General features: G+C 32.5%; 1 pseudogene; it reads left to right on the forward strand.

Moving 5' to 3' along the window:
- Positions 1–15,630, forward strand: part of LOC149565154 (protein CTR9 homolog) — a 133,432-nt pseudogene extending 117,802 nt beyond the window's left edge.
- The last annotated feature ends 1,958 nt before the right edge of the window (positions 15,631–17,588 follow it).

Raw genomic sequence — 17,588 nt, forward strand, 5'->3', positions numbered from 1 at the left:
ACTTCACTGATATATGTGTTTGAATTTGTCTACACACAAATAATTAACATGTTACCAAAGTTGATACACCTTTTGTGAGCTTGCAAGGAGCTAAGGAATGGAAGAGAAAGATTGGAAGTAGAGTGATATCAGGAAAAATCTCTTAATGAGTTTCCATCTTTACAGTTTTCATAAGAGAAAAAGCAGGGATTCCCTAAAAAGGATAATCTATTGGTTGGGTATAGACACATAATCCATGTGATCAAAGCTTTAGCAGCAATGGAAAATACTGAAAAAGAGGAGTGGATTTTAGATGTGGTGGAAATGCTCAGCTTTAAATTCTTTAGGATTCTCAGACTACATTGTTATATGAAGATAGAGATTAGATTTTGTGATGCTTCACACTTAAATTTGATGTATAGTGTATATGCACTTCTTTTTTGATATGCAACAAAGCACAAAATGGAATTGATGACAGTATAAAATAACAATCGCTAACAACAACATTATATACTGTTATCATAGTTAAAAGAATACTACAAAATATGGTATTTGATATCTTCAATGATGGATTTAATCAAGATTTACATGTAGATTAAGTGCAGATTTGATGCACACATGACACAAAAGAAAACAGGGGATAGGAAACTCAAGATAGCGCGCAATTATTGTAAAAGGTTAACAAGTATAGTGGTCAAGGCATTGCCTATTTTTATGACTCAAAATCTAACATGGTACATCATATCACAAGATTTGGTTGTCACAAATTTGAGTAGGAATTTCTTAGTTGAATTTGAGTTTGAGTTCAGTGAAGATAAAATTTGAGAAAAGAACCCATAGGAGACATAGGCTCTAAAATTTGTCAGTAAATATGAATAAAGGGCTTCATTTTGTCAATTTATCTTATGTAGGATTTATGTGTAGATTGAGATTGAGATTTATAAGCAATTGTGTCAGCATATGAATTACATACCTTTCATCAATAGATAGATTAAATTGAGCTAGTTGAAATTGTTGATACTGAAGTTGAACCCTAAATTTGCTCATTAATGTACTAGTAGTTAATACTATTGCATACCTTTTTGGATTTTTTGGTGTACTTTCTTTTGGACATTTCCCTTTCTCCTTTGCATCCAAAATGAACTCATTCTAGTCCCTTAGTCTCATCTAAAATTAGTTCAGTTATGATGTACAATAACCTAGTACGTATGGTGGGCCTGAATCTTCGTAGTGTGAGGTCATAAAGCCTCCTATAAAATGTATCGTTCCCTGCAAAAATTTTCATGGGATAATTAATAGTAAAAACCATTAAAATGAATCATATGAAAGAAGAATCCCACTTTTGATTCTTTGTAGAAAAATTGGTTAGTATCTTCTACTAAAAGCATGAAATTGCAATGTACCAAATTACTAAACTAGAGAATTACTGGTATAGAAAAAAGGTCATTGATAATTCAAATAATCCTACCAAACCCCTAATAAAAAGGAATTCTAGAATAATTAAACAACTTGCAAAATACGACACACTAAAGAAGGTCATGAGGCATCACTCCACATCAAAAGTCCTTGCATTCACCACTTCCTATCATGTTTACATCTTGCAAGAAAATCCTTATTACAATATAAAAAATAATTATTTAAAGTACTTGAAATCTTAGGACATTTCAAAGCCATTAATTCATTATCATCAATCAACAATGATGTCTCCATAGATCCCGTGCTAGAAACATGGGTAGCTCCAGGAAATGACGGTGAATTATCACCAATAGATGCACAATGATCCACATTTGGCGGTGTACCAGACGGTGCATCTCCTACCACAAAAAAAACAATACACTATGTGATACATCCCAAGATTAAAGTACATATTATCAACTCATAATTAACACAAAACCAAATATAGAAAAATAAGGATTTACTAGCTAGATGTCCCCTTGTTGTTGACATTGCAGTTGGCAATCTCATACAAGCATCCATCAACCTTGTAGGAGTCTCCTGCACTAGATGACTTGAACAATACATTGTTAGCAAAGATATTCTGAAATAATAAAAGTAAGAGTTACGAAGTTTTGAATGTTTGAAATAAAAAATTCCTTCTAACTTGTCAACTAAAAGATTATTTTACCAGTGGCAGCTAGAGCTCTGCTACTACCAACCTCACCATGTTGTCCTTGACCAAGTTGTGGATCAATTGCCAAAAATTCTTGTATAACAAGAATTTAGTAGTTAAAGTTTCTTACAACCCTTTAAAAAAATTGCATCAATAAAGTATTTTTGCACATATTACATATTTTACTTCACAACATAAAAGATTATAAAGTATAAATCTTTATTAAACTTTTGTTATAACTAAATATTCATTGGAGCTTACTTCATAGCGTTGAGCTTGCACTTTCAAATCTGATAGCTTCTTCATCATCTCCTCGGGTTCCATATTTGCCTCATCCAAAATTTTCATTGCTTCTATATTAATTTTTCTAATTTTTTTCTTCAACATTTTTATGAAATTGGGAGTATCAGCAATATCCTCATCAGAATGCATAGCTAGTGGCTCAGTCCTTACTGTTTCTGCTTTGCCCTTATCCTGAACATCAAATTGTGAGAGGAATATCAGTAAAACTATCATAAAAACTCAAAAACCATAAATAAAATAACGTAATAATATAACATTTTTCAACTATCTAATTTGTACAATTTCAAAAAGGTTTACCCTCACTGAAGAAGGGGTGGGAGTAGCATCCTGGTGACCTCTATCATCTGTCGGATCCATATCGTCCTGTCACAAAGATTAAACATAATTTTTTTAGCTAACTAAAAGCAATAGACAGCAAAAAAAAACTTATTAACAAAATGGTAAATAGTACTTACAACCCTCATGATAGTAACTTTGTTTGTATCTATGCAATTTAAATGGTAATCAATTAGCAGTTCTTCTCCTGCACTTATTGATATTATTGCACAAACAAAAACTTCATTCCCCTCACGCGCCTCAAATATGCAATTGGGTTGCTTACTAGTTGAAGAAGGTCACGTACTATTTATAAAACCTGCAATATTGCCTATTGCTTTTGGTCTCCCATCAATGTACATAGCAAATCTTTTACTTTGATCATTTTCTTTCTGTTGTATATAATTAGCTGATACCCCATACCTACGCATACTTTTTTTATATCGAACAATCCACATCCAATCATTGTAATTGTAACATGGACCGACATACTTAAACAATTCGACAACTTTGTTGTAACATACCTTTATCCCATCCATGGAAAATAGGCCCAAACCATGTAATGAGGATGGTGCAATGCGATATATTCTCTCATTAACACAAAAATATATGTTAATTGGAGGTAGCTCATTAGGTATCCATTCTTTCTCAATGTGTGAGTACTGAAAGGGCACCTTGATTTTGCCTTTGGTCTCATCATCATAAGAACATGACCCCCCATTAGCAAGGAAAATTGCATGCGTTTATCAAATTTTTTTCTATTCTTTTGACCTCTAGTTGATCTCTCTCTTTTAGCCGTACTACATGTAGAGCTTTCATCTACCATTTCCTCATTTCCCTCATTTGGTGTAGATAGATCTGACAAGTACCTATTTGGCGGGTCCTGCAATCCATCAAATGGAAAGTGAAAGTGACATATATAAAATGTAGTAAGTTGAAAGTGATTATACAATTATATTTCTATAGTTATATTTCTATACGGACCTTCTTTGCCTATATATACATTATATGATTATATAATATGTCTATTTATAACATACGTGCTCAATGATAAACAAGAAGAATATAAGAAAATTATGTCTATTTATTGACTTATACCTGCTGATCCATGTCACTATGCATAATCCACGCCAAATGGGTCAAATCTCCTGTAGTCAATTGACTGTTTGCAAAAAAGGTGACAATCAAACACAATATAAACATGGGTAATTATAAATAACATATGTTGTAATCATTAGAAATGAACACAATAAATATGTAATCAAATTTCCTGAATATGTTAATCATTTACCTTAAGTTAGCTAAAAATTACATGATACACGTTTGCTACAAATAACTTAGAAGACAACATGAACAATAGGCAACATCGCAAACATGAAAAAATTTCCCTTATATATGGAATGCAAGATCGTCAACAGAAGGGGTGACGATGTACCTATAGTTAATTGACTATTTGCAAAAAGGGTCATAATCAGACACAACATAAACATTGGTAACTATAAATAACATATGTTGTAATCATTAGAAATGAACACAATAAATATGTAATCAAATTTCTTGCATATGTTAATCATTTATCTTAAGTTCGCTAAAAATTACATGATACGTGTATGCTACAAATAAATTAGAAGACGACATGAACAATATGAAACATCATAAACATGAACAAATTTACCTTATATATGGAATGCAAGATCGTCAACAGAAGGGGTGACAAGATTTGTAGTCATTGATTATCTTCTTCTTCTTCTTCATCATCATCATCATCACCATCATCACCATCATCATCGCCATCATCATCGCCATCGTCATCGCCATCATCACCATCATCATCACCATCATCACCATCACCATCATCATCATCATCATCACCATCATCATCATCATCACCACCATCATCATCATCATCATCACCATCATCTTGATCTTCATCATCTACTTCTTCATCATCTTCAATATCTTCTTCTTCCATAACATTATACTTTATCGGCCTTCCTCTTGGATCATGTCTAACAACAAATGACCAACCCTATTTATTTGGAACCTCTGAGTAAAACACTTGCTCACATTGGCTTGGAAGAACATAGGGCTCATCTCCAACTGGCTCAAATGTCCTTGTATTGATCATTGTAAATCCATTATCATGTTGAATAACCATTCTATCTAGATCATTTTGATTTAGTTGTAACCTGTACCATTTGACGACGAATAGAACTACTTTGAAGGTGTTAAATTCACACTCAATTATATCATCCAAGATGCCATAGTATTGATTTTGAGATTGTTGAGGATGTATGTTGTTTCTAGATGATATATTAGTGACCTCAAAAATTGTAATTATCCCAGAATCACAAGTTTTCTTTGTGTCATCCAACCTTTTTATGAAAAATTTGTGGCCATGATAGTACATAGCTTTGTGGTGCTTGACTTGCAATTTTTGAAGTTTGTGTAAATTATTTGCATCGTGAGTTGATACGAAAAATACGTCGAGTTATGATCATTAATAAATTTCTATGTACTTCTCCACCTCTTAAACCCTTTACTAGATCAACTACCATCGGCATAACATTGGAATCTCCATTATGATGAGCTTCTGTAACTAATGAACAACCATTTTTTTGACATCATTCAATCCATTCCATCATCCAATCAAGATTGTTCGCAATATGCAAATGTATTGCATCCCACTCTTGACCACCTATTTCAAAAAAATACACCAATTAAAAATAACTTATATTGAAGATTCATATGAATTGATCAACTACAATAACATCTTAGATTTACCTCTCACTGTCCTCGATCTACCTTTGCTCATCAAGTACTCCCCTTCAAATTTTTTAATTGAGTTGGGATCCCAAATAGGATCTACATGGATTTTTGCTGCAAACTTAGGAAGATATTCAATAATGTACACCATGGTCTGGTATACCATATATCCCTCCACCATAGAACCCTCAAGATGTGCTCTCTATACAACCAATCCTTTCAAAAATTTCAAGTGCTTCTCAACCATCCACATTGACCTAGTTGGTATAGGTCTCCACAATTCAATCTCCTCAACTTGATGTATGAGGTAGTGTTCTTGTGCATTAAAAAAACTTGGAGGTAGACACTTTTGCATTCCACACATCAGAAGAGGAATTTTTCTCTTCCAATATTTTATATCTTCTTTATTGATTTATTTAGATGACAACCACCTCATGTATTTTCCAAGATCATATATAACCTGTTTGACATTGTTGGCAAAGTGGTGTGGGAGAGATAGAGGTAGAATGTACTGCAATATTTTTAAAATGATCTTGTCAATATTTTATAAAAGACTACAATTGAAACTACATGCAGTATATAAATATATAGTGAATACAAAATAACATGAATTACCTTAATAAATGTATGCCAATCGTGTGTTTTCAACCCTGGCCCAAATTCACTTTTATTTGATATGACATTGTTTATGTTCGTAGAAAATCCTTTGGGAAATCATATTTTTTTTATGACTTCTTTTATAGCATTTCTCTACTGCTCTGAAAATAACCAACTAAGGGCACTTGTATCTCCATTGTTATTTGGTCAAATACCATTTTTCATTGCATGGTTGGATTCTTCAATGTCACTACAAATTTTGACAATTTGATCTTTGTCATGCCTTCCATTTAAGATTTTCTATAATGTCTCTGCTACATTCTTTCCAATATGCATAGGATCAAACAAATGCACAATTGAGAGTTGCTCGTAGTATGAAAACCTAGTAAATTGCGTAGGATAAATTTTTAGTCCTTTTGGAAGTTGGACATTAATGTCTTGACGACCTTCACAACCATCAATCACATCATCTGTAAACAAAACACAATATTGAAATATAAATTTGAAACAAAAAGCATCAATTGGAATGACATTACCTCGATGATTTATTTTATTGTATGCCAACTTCCATAAGTGAGGTGTCATTCTTTGTGGCTTTGATGTAGTCTCTTCTAGACAATTGAAAAGATCTTTTTCGGTAATTCGGTACTTATGATTTCTGTGCAGAAAGTGTCTATTCTCATCAAACACCTGCTTTCTTAAACTTTTTGAATGATGAGATTTCATCTTTGGACCACAAACTGGACATGCAAATTTACCCTTTGTCTAAAGACCTACAAGATCGTGTATAATTGGATTAAATGTGTTAACTTTGACATACCAAAAAAGAGGTGTCAAGAAGAGAACATACCACAAGCATTGCATGAAATTGAAATTGTCTTTGTCCTATTGGTCTACAAATGTCATACATAGTAACCCCATTCCATAACACCACCAAATCGTCAATAAGGGGTTCAATATATACGTCGATATGTTTGACTTGGTACTTACCTAGTTGAATGAGCAAAAACATTACATAATTATTTTGACCATTTGATGGATTAGTAATAATAAATTAATTTAGATGACCACTAAATCAAAAAATACCTGGAACAATTAGTTTCAACATTATGTGCTCTCTCTTTATGGACAACCAAGGTGGTATGTTATTGTTGATAAAAAAAATAGGCCACACTGAGTAAGCAGATCTCATCTCTCCGTAAGGATTGACACAGTCTACTGCCAATGAAAGCTTGAGATTACAAGGTCCTTCTTTAAAGTGTGGCCATTTTTCCTCAATTTCCTTAAATGCCAAACCATTTGTAGGCATTCGCATAATGTCATCTTGACTTCTATTGCATGCATGGTAATCCATAAATTGTTCCAAGCTATTGCACTTGAATAATCGTTGCAGACATGGAATAATGAGAATATGCCAAAGAACCTTGCGAGGCACCTTTTTTGTTAATCGATCTAATTGATATCTACTGATATGACAAGTAGGGCATTGTGTTGCAAATTAATGTTGTTTATGATATATAATATGATCATTTAGACATGCATCTATTGTTTGATACTCCATTCCAATATCTTTCATGATGGCAGATAATTCTCGGTACGAGTGAGGTAAAATGTTTGATGGTGGTGAAAAACACTCACCTATCAATCTATGATCAAAAATATAATTTCTTAATTTAAAGAATATTAATTGCTACACAAACCCAATGTTAATTGTAAGGGAACAATAAGTAAAATAATGAAAGAAGATGGCATACCTTAACATACATGTCATTGCTACATTGGATAAACCATTCATAACCTTCAAGTTCACTAATAGCAATATAGTGGCAAGAAGAGTTGTTTTGGAGCCTTCATATAGGGACTGGTGTGCCTTCTCAAGTAAAGGTACATCAAACTCTTCATCACCATCACCATCATCATCATCATCATTATCATCTTGATCATCGCGATCATTTTGATCATCATCATCTTCATCATCCTGATCTTCTTCCATGGTATCATTACCTTCTACTTCAATATTCACACCTCTATGTTCCCTCATTTGGAAATTTGCATTTTCTAAATTGTCATGGTCCATAACATGAAACTCAGGGATGTTGATCTATATAAAAATGATGACCTTATATTAACCATGACCATGATGTCATGATCAAATAATGTCTTATGTAATTTATAAGCTATTAAAATACATACCAATGGGAGATACTCGTTTCCTCCTTCAATGTGACCATGTTGCCTACAATGTTGCTCAGCTGTTGTGATTAGATATCTTCAATTCTTAAGGCCCTTACACATTTTGTAAGGACAATAACATTTTCCATCACGTTTTCTTTTTAAGTTAGACCACAGTCTAGCAATTGTCTCCCTATTTTTTTGTGCATTGATATCATCAGACATGGTCTTTCTTGAATGGAATGACTCGTTGGTGGAAGAAGTATGATTTGTTTGCAACCTGCAGATGGAGTAGTAAGAGGAAGACACATATAAAAAGGAGTTAGGACATGCTAGAGTGGAGTCAGCCCAAGATATTTTGGAATCTTGAAGAACCTGGTAAAGGGTATCTGGAAAGGTGAAAAAACACAAGTATTTTTAGAGCTACAAAGGAGGAATCGAGAGCATTATAAATAATGAAGAAGAAACTTAAATCCATACAACTTCACCTCTATTTACAATTTGACCTTTCTGCAAGTGAAATATGACAATATACAAAATTTCCAATCACATTTTCACTTAAAAAAGAACACCAAATATACCTTTGCTACAATATCTTCTTCAAATTCTTCGCTATTAGATTCTTTAGAACTACAAGCTCCTGTGCAAAAAAAAGATGAGATGTACTAAGTAATTTTTTATGGTCAATATTTAAACAAATCAACTATCAAAAAAATAATTTATGAAATTCAGTTGCTTTATTATGTACTAAAGACTTGGCAAGATGTTCCCAAGTCTATCTATAGAATGCCTATCTGCATGGTTGTTTGCAAATAGTTTAGTATGGTGCCACTTTTGAACAACAACAAATGTCATTGGGGCTGGTAATTTGGCTCAAGAGATGCACAAGCCTATTGACACCATAGAAATTTTAGTTCATCATATAACATTTAGCTGTCTTCTTTAACAAAATCCAAAGAGAATACAAACAAACTAATGAGCCATGTCTATCTCAATTGAATAGCAAGTACTATAGTGAGTATTAGGAAACTAACCTTGCAAATAGCATCCAGTTCATAAAGTATTAGGAAAGTGACCTTGCTAATTAGTTTAACATAGATTGGTGAACAGAAAATTCATAATAAAAATTTGAATTTTTTCCACACTTGTTCAAACCATATAATGAAACGACAAAAAATGAATTTTATACAAAGACCATATTGTAGGCTATCCAAGTTGAAAGTGAATAGATGACCTTTATGGAGTACTATACCAAGTGGAGCAAGTATGTGAGAGCTTGAAGATGAAGGGCTCCTATTTTGGGGCCAATATTTGGTGGTTTCGAGGTGCCTAGGGAGAGCCTTTGATGCTAAGTCTTAGTTATGTAGACTTTGGCGAATCTGGTGAGCTTTCTATGAGTTTGTACCTGTTGTATTAGCTGCCACTATGCCCTATTCTAGACCTTCAGTATTCTGATTGACATCAATTATAAGTGTGCATCTAGATGTTAGCTACAATTGATTCGGGTGGCTTTTAGTGTGTATCAGTCTAATTTGACATGTGTGATGGTAGTATCAACGTGTTATCAACATCTTACATTATTTAGAAGAGGTATAGTTTAGTGGGTAAATGTTTAGTCATTGTGGGAATGGTATTCTAATGTTTTTGTTAGGCTAATTTGTGTAGTTACAATAGTCTAATTTTATAATCTGAATGTTGTATCACTTTGTTTCAATAATTCTCTTGTTGTTTTTCTATATTGTAATGCATCTCACTATAATGTTTCCTTTTTGACATGACATTCAATAATAAAAATATAAAGTAAAAATATAAAAAATTAAAATAACATGTGATATAATTATAATTTAATTAATTTTAGTGAATGATCAAAATGAATGCAATAAAGAGTTATGAGTATTGAAGGATTAAGATATAAAGGAGAGACCATTCTATGCGAAGAGAACATGAAGGAAGCAAACAATCATTTGGAAATAAATTATTATTCTGAGGCAACAATGAAGGGTGGCGACTCAATTCCTTTTGAAGGGTGGCAATTATTTTATAAATAAAATATAAAGGGAGGATCAATATAAATTCACCATCAAATGTCATTTCATTCAACTAGATACAAAATCAGAAATCCATTCAAGAATCAATTTATGAAATCATTACACACCAATATATGAAATCAGCATTAATTCAATCATCACTATCAACATTTGTTAAATCATCAATCTTGAATCCATCAAATTAAACCCTTCAATTGTCCACCTATCATCAATTGGGATTCAAATATCAAAATAACCAAACAATCAGACTAGCAAGCAAACAATCAGTCACTTATATAGGCAAATATCAACTATTTGAGTATCAACCATTCTAGCATCCAATCATTTAAATATTTATAATTAAGACATCAATTGGTTAAGCATCCACCAATCAATCCTTCAAGAAATGATAATAAAGAGAAATTAGACAATTGACAATTATCTATCAAATACATCAAGATATCAATTTTTAATTCTAGTTAGTACTTGCAAATTGGATAGGTTCTGGGCCCATAGGGTAGGCTAAGGATTTGAGGCAATATTTATGATACATATTCCAGAAAAATTAGCATAATTGGTATAAATACTAGATCATTACTATAGAGCATAAAAATTGGTTGATTAAGACATTTAGCAATTCCCAATTTGGGTACTCCATTTCAATTTGTTTAAATTGTTTTGTCCAATGTAGGTTGATGCTTTTTAGTTTCAACATTGAAACCCAAAGTGTCATATTTGGTATGAATGTTTGTTCTTATAGCCTTAAATTCATTGACTATGATTTTAAGAAAAATCTACAATGAGACTTATTTTTTAGATGCATGATGAGAAACAATTTCCAGATTGAAAAGTTTTATGAGAATTCCTAGGTTCAACAGCTATGTCTTTTCTAGGGCTTATAGCATCTCTTCTTTTGAGCTTATGCAAGTGACAAAGTATGAGAAGGGTAGAATTTAGCAATGGCTATTGCTTTCATTATTATTCCATTGTTTATTATTTTTCTTATCTCATATCTATGTTTATTTTACATTTTTTCATTTCCATGTAAATTGTGGCCTAAGGGGCCACACCTTTTTATATTGATTTAAGAAAAAAGATCAAACATAAGGGTGCATCTATAGCTAACTACTTAACATCTAGAATCATATTAACAAAAAGGTTCATATTCATTCTCAAACATATTAAATTGTACATCAGCATAGCCACCAGGGCTAGCCTCCAAGAGCAATCTAGAAAATTTCCACTATTTAGAAGGGTGACAAGAATCATAGTCCATCTTTCAAAAATCATTTTCCAGATCGATTCATAGGCTTTCTCGAGAGTATAGAGAATAGCCCAAGCTTCCATCTAATTTTTAGAATGAGTACTGAAGGAAGTAGAAAAGAAAAACTAAATAGGGCTTAAAGTTCCACTACTAGTACCACCCATTCCTGTTGGACGTGGATTACTCCTTGAAAACCCATCTATATTGATTTTGAGGAAATCATTTGGGAGGGGAGACACTAACCTAAATGGTTCACTTTCTTGACTTGCTAAACTCTGGGACCAAACCTATTTTGTGAAGAAAGAGAAAAGCATTGATCCAAGTGATTAGCAATGTGGAGATCCAAATGAATAATTGACTGAGATAGCTCTTGTTTTTACAGACCATCCTCTCATGAAATCTCATTCATATTATAATCTTGCACGATCTTATCATAGTAAAGGTGATTATGAAATTGCTGGCCGCTACTACATGGCATCAGTCAAGTAAAGCCAGAAGCCACAGGATTTTGTGTTGCCATACTTTGGGTTGGGACAGGTTAAATGAAATTGGGAGATCTTAAGAGTTCTCTATCAAATTTTGAAAAGGTTCTAGAGGTTCACCTTGAGAATTGTGAGAGCTTGAAAGCTGTAGGCCATATATATGCTCAACAAGGGCAACGAGAGAAGGCTTTGGAAATTCTAAGAAAGGAAACTCACATAGATCCACGTGATGCTCATTTCTTTATTAAGATGGGTGAGTTATTGATATCATCAGACCCCAGTGTAGCCTTAGATTCTCTTAACAAAGAAAAGTCTCTTCTGAAGAAGAGCAGAGAAGATGTACCCATTGAATTGTTAAACAACATTTGGGTTCTTCATTTTGAGCATGATGAACTAGAGTTGGCTCAGCAAACTTTCATGGAGGCATTAGGAAATGGTGTTTGGGTTGAATTCATCAATAAAAGCCCTAGTATCAATTCTAAAGTTTTTCTTGTGTGTTTAAAGGATATGGAATTCTTCCATCGACTAGAAGAAGAAGGTGTTTCACTTGAGTTGCCATGGGATAAAGTGACAACACTATTTAAATTGAGTTGCTTTTTAAATAATATTTAAATATAATTTAAAATATGAATTTATTCATGAGAAATCCAATGAATAGGTGCTCCTACATCATAGACAGAGATGTTGATGCAAGGTATGATGTTATTGACTTCCCTTTTAGCACCCTAGTCCACCAACTCATACATGAGACCATGGGACAAATTTTTTTTTTTTTTTTTGATTTAAAGGCTTTTTCCATCATTTATTAGGAGTATGAACGAGGTTTGCATGTCAGATTCGAATGAATCCCTAAGATTCATTCAAGGCCCCCACACCAATGTCAGCATGGAGCCTTCGAGTGAAGCCCCTTGGGACCTTCATTCAAAGATTTGGCTTCATTTGAAGCCCCTAAAATTTAGCTTCCCCACTTTCCATCTAATTTATTCATTATGGAAAGTGGGAACCATTATTGTGGCCCTACCTAGGAACAAAATTTTATCACCTAATTTTCCTTTTGTTGACTTCATGATCTTTCTATGAAGCAAATAAAATAATAACTAACATTTTCTATGTTTCAAACTTCTATGTTGACTAAAAAACATCTACTGAAATAACTTTATTTGACAAATTCCATTAAAAAATTATAACCTTTTTCAACCTAGACTTATATTAGACATTTTATAAGTTACACTAGATTAACATGCTTAAAAGTAACTACACATATCTAAATGTGTGCACTACATAAGTGTGCGATAAAAAAAATATGTATATTTCAATCTATCTTGACATATGTTCATAATCACTCATATGAAAAGGAATGTATTCAAATATTTCAAGCTCATCTTTGTCATTTGGCTCCCCAAAAATGTGCATACAAGTAACAAAATATTATAGAAAGTCAAGTATTCAAACTATTTGCTAAATGTTACAAGAGAACGATAGATTGTTCATTGTTGAATATATAAAATATTTCATATACCACAAAATAACTATTTTATAAATGAAAACTTTCATACATGGGATGAAGCATTCTGGTTGTTTGAAAGTCTATTGGACATTGTGAGCTTGCATAAAAAATATCACAATAGTCCTTGAATGCTTGAATGTTCTTTTTTCACCTATAAGTAGTGGTGAATATAGAAATAATGAGACATTTTATTTAATCTACTATATGGATTTGAAGCAAAAAAAATTATTATAGCAACTCAATGCAAAGGAAAATCAATATATTTAATTTAAAATAGTCTAAATGTGTTCATACAAAAACTATAAATGATTATCCCTATTTAATTGATCTTTATATATTCCTAGTTTTTCAGCCAATGACCAGCCAAATGAAGCCCATAAAGACAACAAGACACAATTTATACCCAAATTAGCATTTTAGAATATTATGAGTGAACCACTTTTCTTTCTTTGTAGCCTATTTTATCTTGGAAATAGGATACCAAATCATGTTGTTATCCTTGATTTATAATCTTATCCGAGTTGATATTTTCTAACAAAAAATTCAATAATCTATTTGGATAACTTGTCTTTTATAGTGTTAACCATTCTCCAAAAATACATAGTTTTTTTCTAAAAATATCTTTGAACTCAATGGAAAGCTCATTATTCAACTACCTCTTGTCTCCTATTGAGTATTTTGGGGATGATATAATAAATAATTCATTCCATCCTACATTTGTAATACTTCTTATTTGGCGAATACATCATTTCATCAAAAAGACTCTTTGTGTGGTGAACCTTTAGTATTTTACCTATATAGTAGAAAGATCAAAAGCAACAACATATTTAAATAAACTAAATATCTCTAGAAACATATATGTATATATGTAATAATGTAAATCAAATCAATTTGGAATATTTTCAAGATATAAGTTAAATTCTCATGGATCATTTAGAAGTCATATGTCACAAAAATCTTCAAGTGGGTTACAGATTCTTATTTTTGAAAAATAAATCAAATATTGAATAAATTTGAACCTAAGATTTATTTAAAATAATTTTAAGATATATATTCAATTAAAAAAATTTTAAAAAAAGATAATAGAACTATATCATTGAACATAAGAGGAACAAAATTTCATCACTTGATTTTCCTTTTGTTGACTTCAAAATCTTTCTGTGAAACAAATAAAAAACAAATAACATTTTCTATGTTTCAAACTTCTATATTGACTACAAAACATCTTCTCAAATAACTTTATTTGGTGAATTCAATTTAAGATATTAGAACCATTTTCAACATAAACTTATACTAGATTTTCAACAATTTTCAAACTTATATTTTGACTACAAAAGATCTCTTGGAATATAAATCATCCATTGTTGAATATGTAAAATATTTCATATACCATACTATTTAATCTTGCCAGGCTGTTTGAACAACTACATGACATTGAAAAAGAAAATCTTTTGTACAGGTTAATATTGTTCAAGTTTCCTGATTATGTGGATGCATATCTATGACCTGTAGCCATGGCCCAGGCTCGAAATGAGATCCAACTAAGCCTAGAATTGAGTGGGGAGGCACTTAAGGTGGATAAAACCTTAGTTAATGTGATTACCATGCTTGGCAACTTGGAACTGAAAATAGATGACTGGATTAAAGCAAAAGAAACAATTAAAACTGCACAAAATGTATCAGATGGTAAGGATGCTTATGCTGATATTTCTCTTAGAAACTGGAATTATTTTGCAGCTTCACACAATGAGAAGAAGGATCTAGATATGGAGGGAATACATCTTGATAAGGCTAGGGAATTGTATTGTAAAGTGTTGGCTCAGAGACCTTGAAATGTCTATGCTGCAAATGGGGCAGGCATTGTGCTAGCTGAAAGGGGTCATTTTGATATTGCAAAGGAAATTTTCACACAAGTTCAAGAAGGTGCAACAGGAAACATCTTTGTTTAGATGCCTGATGTGTGGGTAAATCTAGCACATGTTTACTTTGCACAAGGACAGTTTGGGCTTGCAGTGAAAATGTATCAAAATTGTTTGAGGAAATTCTATTTTGGCACTGACACCCAAATTTTATTATATTTAGCTCGATCACATTATGAAGTAGAATAGTGGTAATATTGTAAAATAACATTATTAAGAGAAATACATTTGGCACGCTCAAATTACATGTTGCACTTTGATGTTGGTGTTGCCATGTAGAAGTTTTCAACTTCAACACTTCAAAAGCAAAAAGGTACTGCTGATGAGGTTCGTCAAACAGTATCTGAATTAAAGAATGTGCTCTATGTGTTTAGTTAACTATCAGTAGTGCCAAGCCCTCATACACATTGTAGGTTTCAAGGATTAATATAGGCCATCCATGTTGCAGCCCTATATGATTGCTTTCACAACCTGCCATCTCTGTGCATTTTTTCTATATATATGCTAATTTGATTTAAGGAACTTTCAGGCTATGTAATTGTATGATTTGATCATGAGAAAAACTTTGTGGAATAATGAAATATGATACAAGAAACAAGGAATATGAACTATGTTTCAATGAATTTTTAAAAATGTCAAGGTTGATTTTGCAAGATGAGCATCATAGAACTTTACAAAATTATGAAGACAAGGTAGATTTTGTGTTGCTGAACAAGAAAGCATATTTCTAACTGAAGTTTGACATAAAAAGTTTAGTAACTGTCCTAGAAAGTAATCTTGATGAAAGAGAGCATATTCTTAAAGTAGTGGCTTGGTAGAAATCCATTAAAAGTTTCCATTAAAAAACACAATACAGCCTAAATATGTCAGTATATGGCAGAGAGTTTTACATGGCATTCTTGGGATAAATAGAATAGTAGTCAAGCCCTATTCAAGAATGAAAAAGCTTGTTATTTTCCAAGGAGAGGACTTCTATCAAGACAAATCATTAAATGTGGAGTGCACTTTGTAACAAACACAAAAGATTGCATGAAAGTTGTGAAAGGGGTGCAGAAGATGCTCACTTTTTCCTTGAAGAGTAACAAGTAGTTGGTGTTGTTGTTTCTATTAGTGTGAATTATGCAAAGTAGCTAATTGCATTTGATAAGAAACTCAGTGTCAATTCAAATGACATCCATTTCAAAGGAAGAAGACCTGATAAAGATAAGGCTCTTCAAGCGCTAAGGAGATCAAAAGCATTCAAAATTCTACAACCCTACATAGTCGAGAGAAGACAGAGTGTGCAGAGTTTCCCCTAATAGTTCAGATCATGAACATAATCCAAATAGGTAGTTCGTGGAAAGTTGCATAGTATGAGTGAAGAATCTAATGAGATGATACACTTCATATCATAAAAAGTGGGAAAAAAAACCCCAAAAAAAACATTAAAATACCATGTGATTGGAGCATGAAGGAGGTGGCAAGAACAAGAGCTAAAAAAAAGGGTGATGACATTCAAGAAAGCATAAATGGAAGTCTACAATCATAGCAATAAGTTGCAACAAAGTTTTATTACAATGTTCTACAATCAAGCGTACCCATCAATGATCTGTAGCAAATGTGCCCTTGTGCCCTTTTCGATGGAGATCAAACTTTTTTGCTTCCCTCACACCAATGTTGATGGAGACCAAACTTTTTTGCTTCCCTCATGCCAATGTTGATGGATACCAGACTCACAACTTCCCTCGCACCAATGTTGATGGAGACCATACTCCCAGCTTCACCAAATGAAATATGAATTACATTTTTGCCCTTTTTTTGTTTTATGTTTCCATGTGTGTTGCAATTATGAAAAAATTAATTTGTCACAATTGTGACCAACATGGGCATGTTATTAAAAAAAAACAAATATTTGCTTTATAATGCGACCAACCAACCCATTTAAAAACCTTGGTCACAATTTTTTATCACGATTTAGGGTGAAATGCACTAGTGTACTTATGAGCAAACTAATTTAGAGTTGGTGTGTGAGATTGTTGGTCCTGAGTCTCCATAGTATGCTGAAATTTTTGCCTATTTATGTCACAAAACCATTTCCATAAAACTCACCCCAAATCAGAGCAAAACCTTCATATGTTGCACTGCCCGATATACCATTTTAGGTGACA

The sequence above is a fragment of the Cupressus sempervirens genome, chromosome 3, assembly GCF_028749045.1.
Source record: "Cupressus sempervirens isolate cs-2001-9-10 chromosome 3, ASM2874904v1, whole genome shotgun sequence".
Classification (NCBI taxonomy): Eukaryota; Viridiplantae; Streptophyta; class Pinopsida; order Cupressales; family Cupressaceae; genus Cupressus; species Cupressus sempervirens.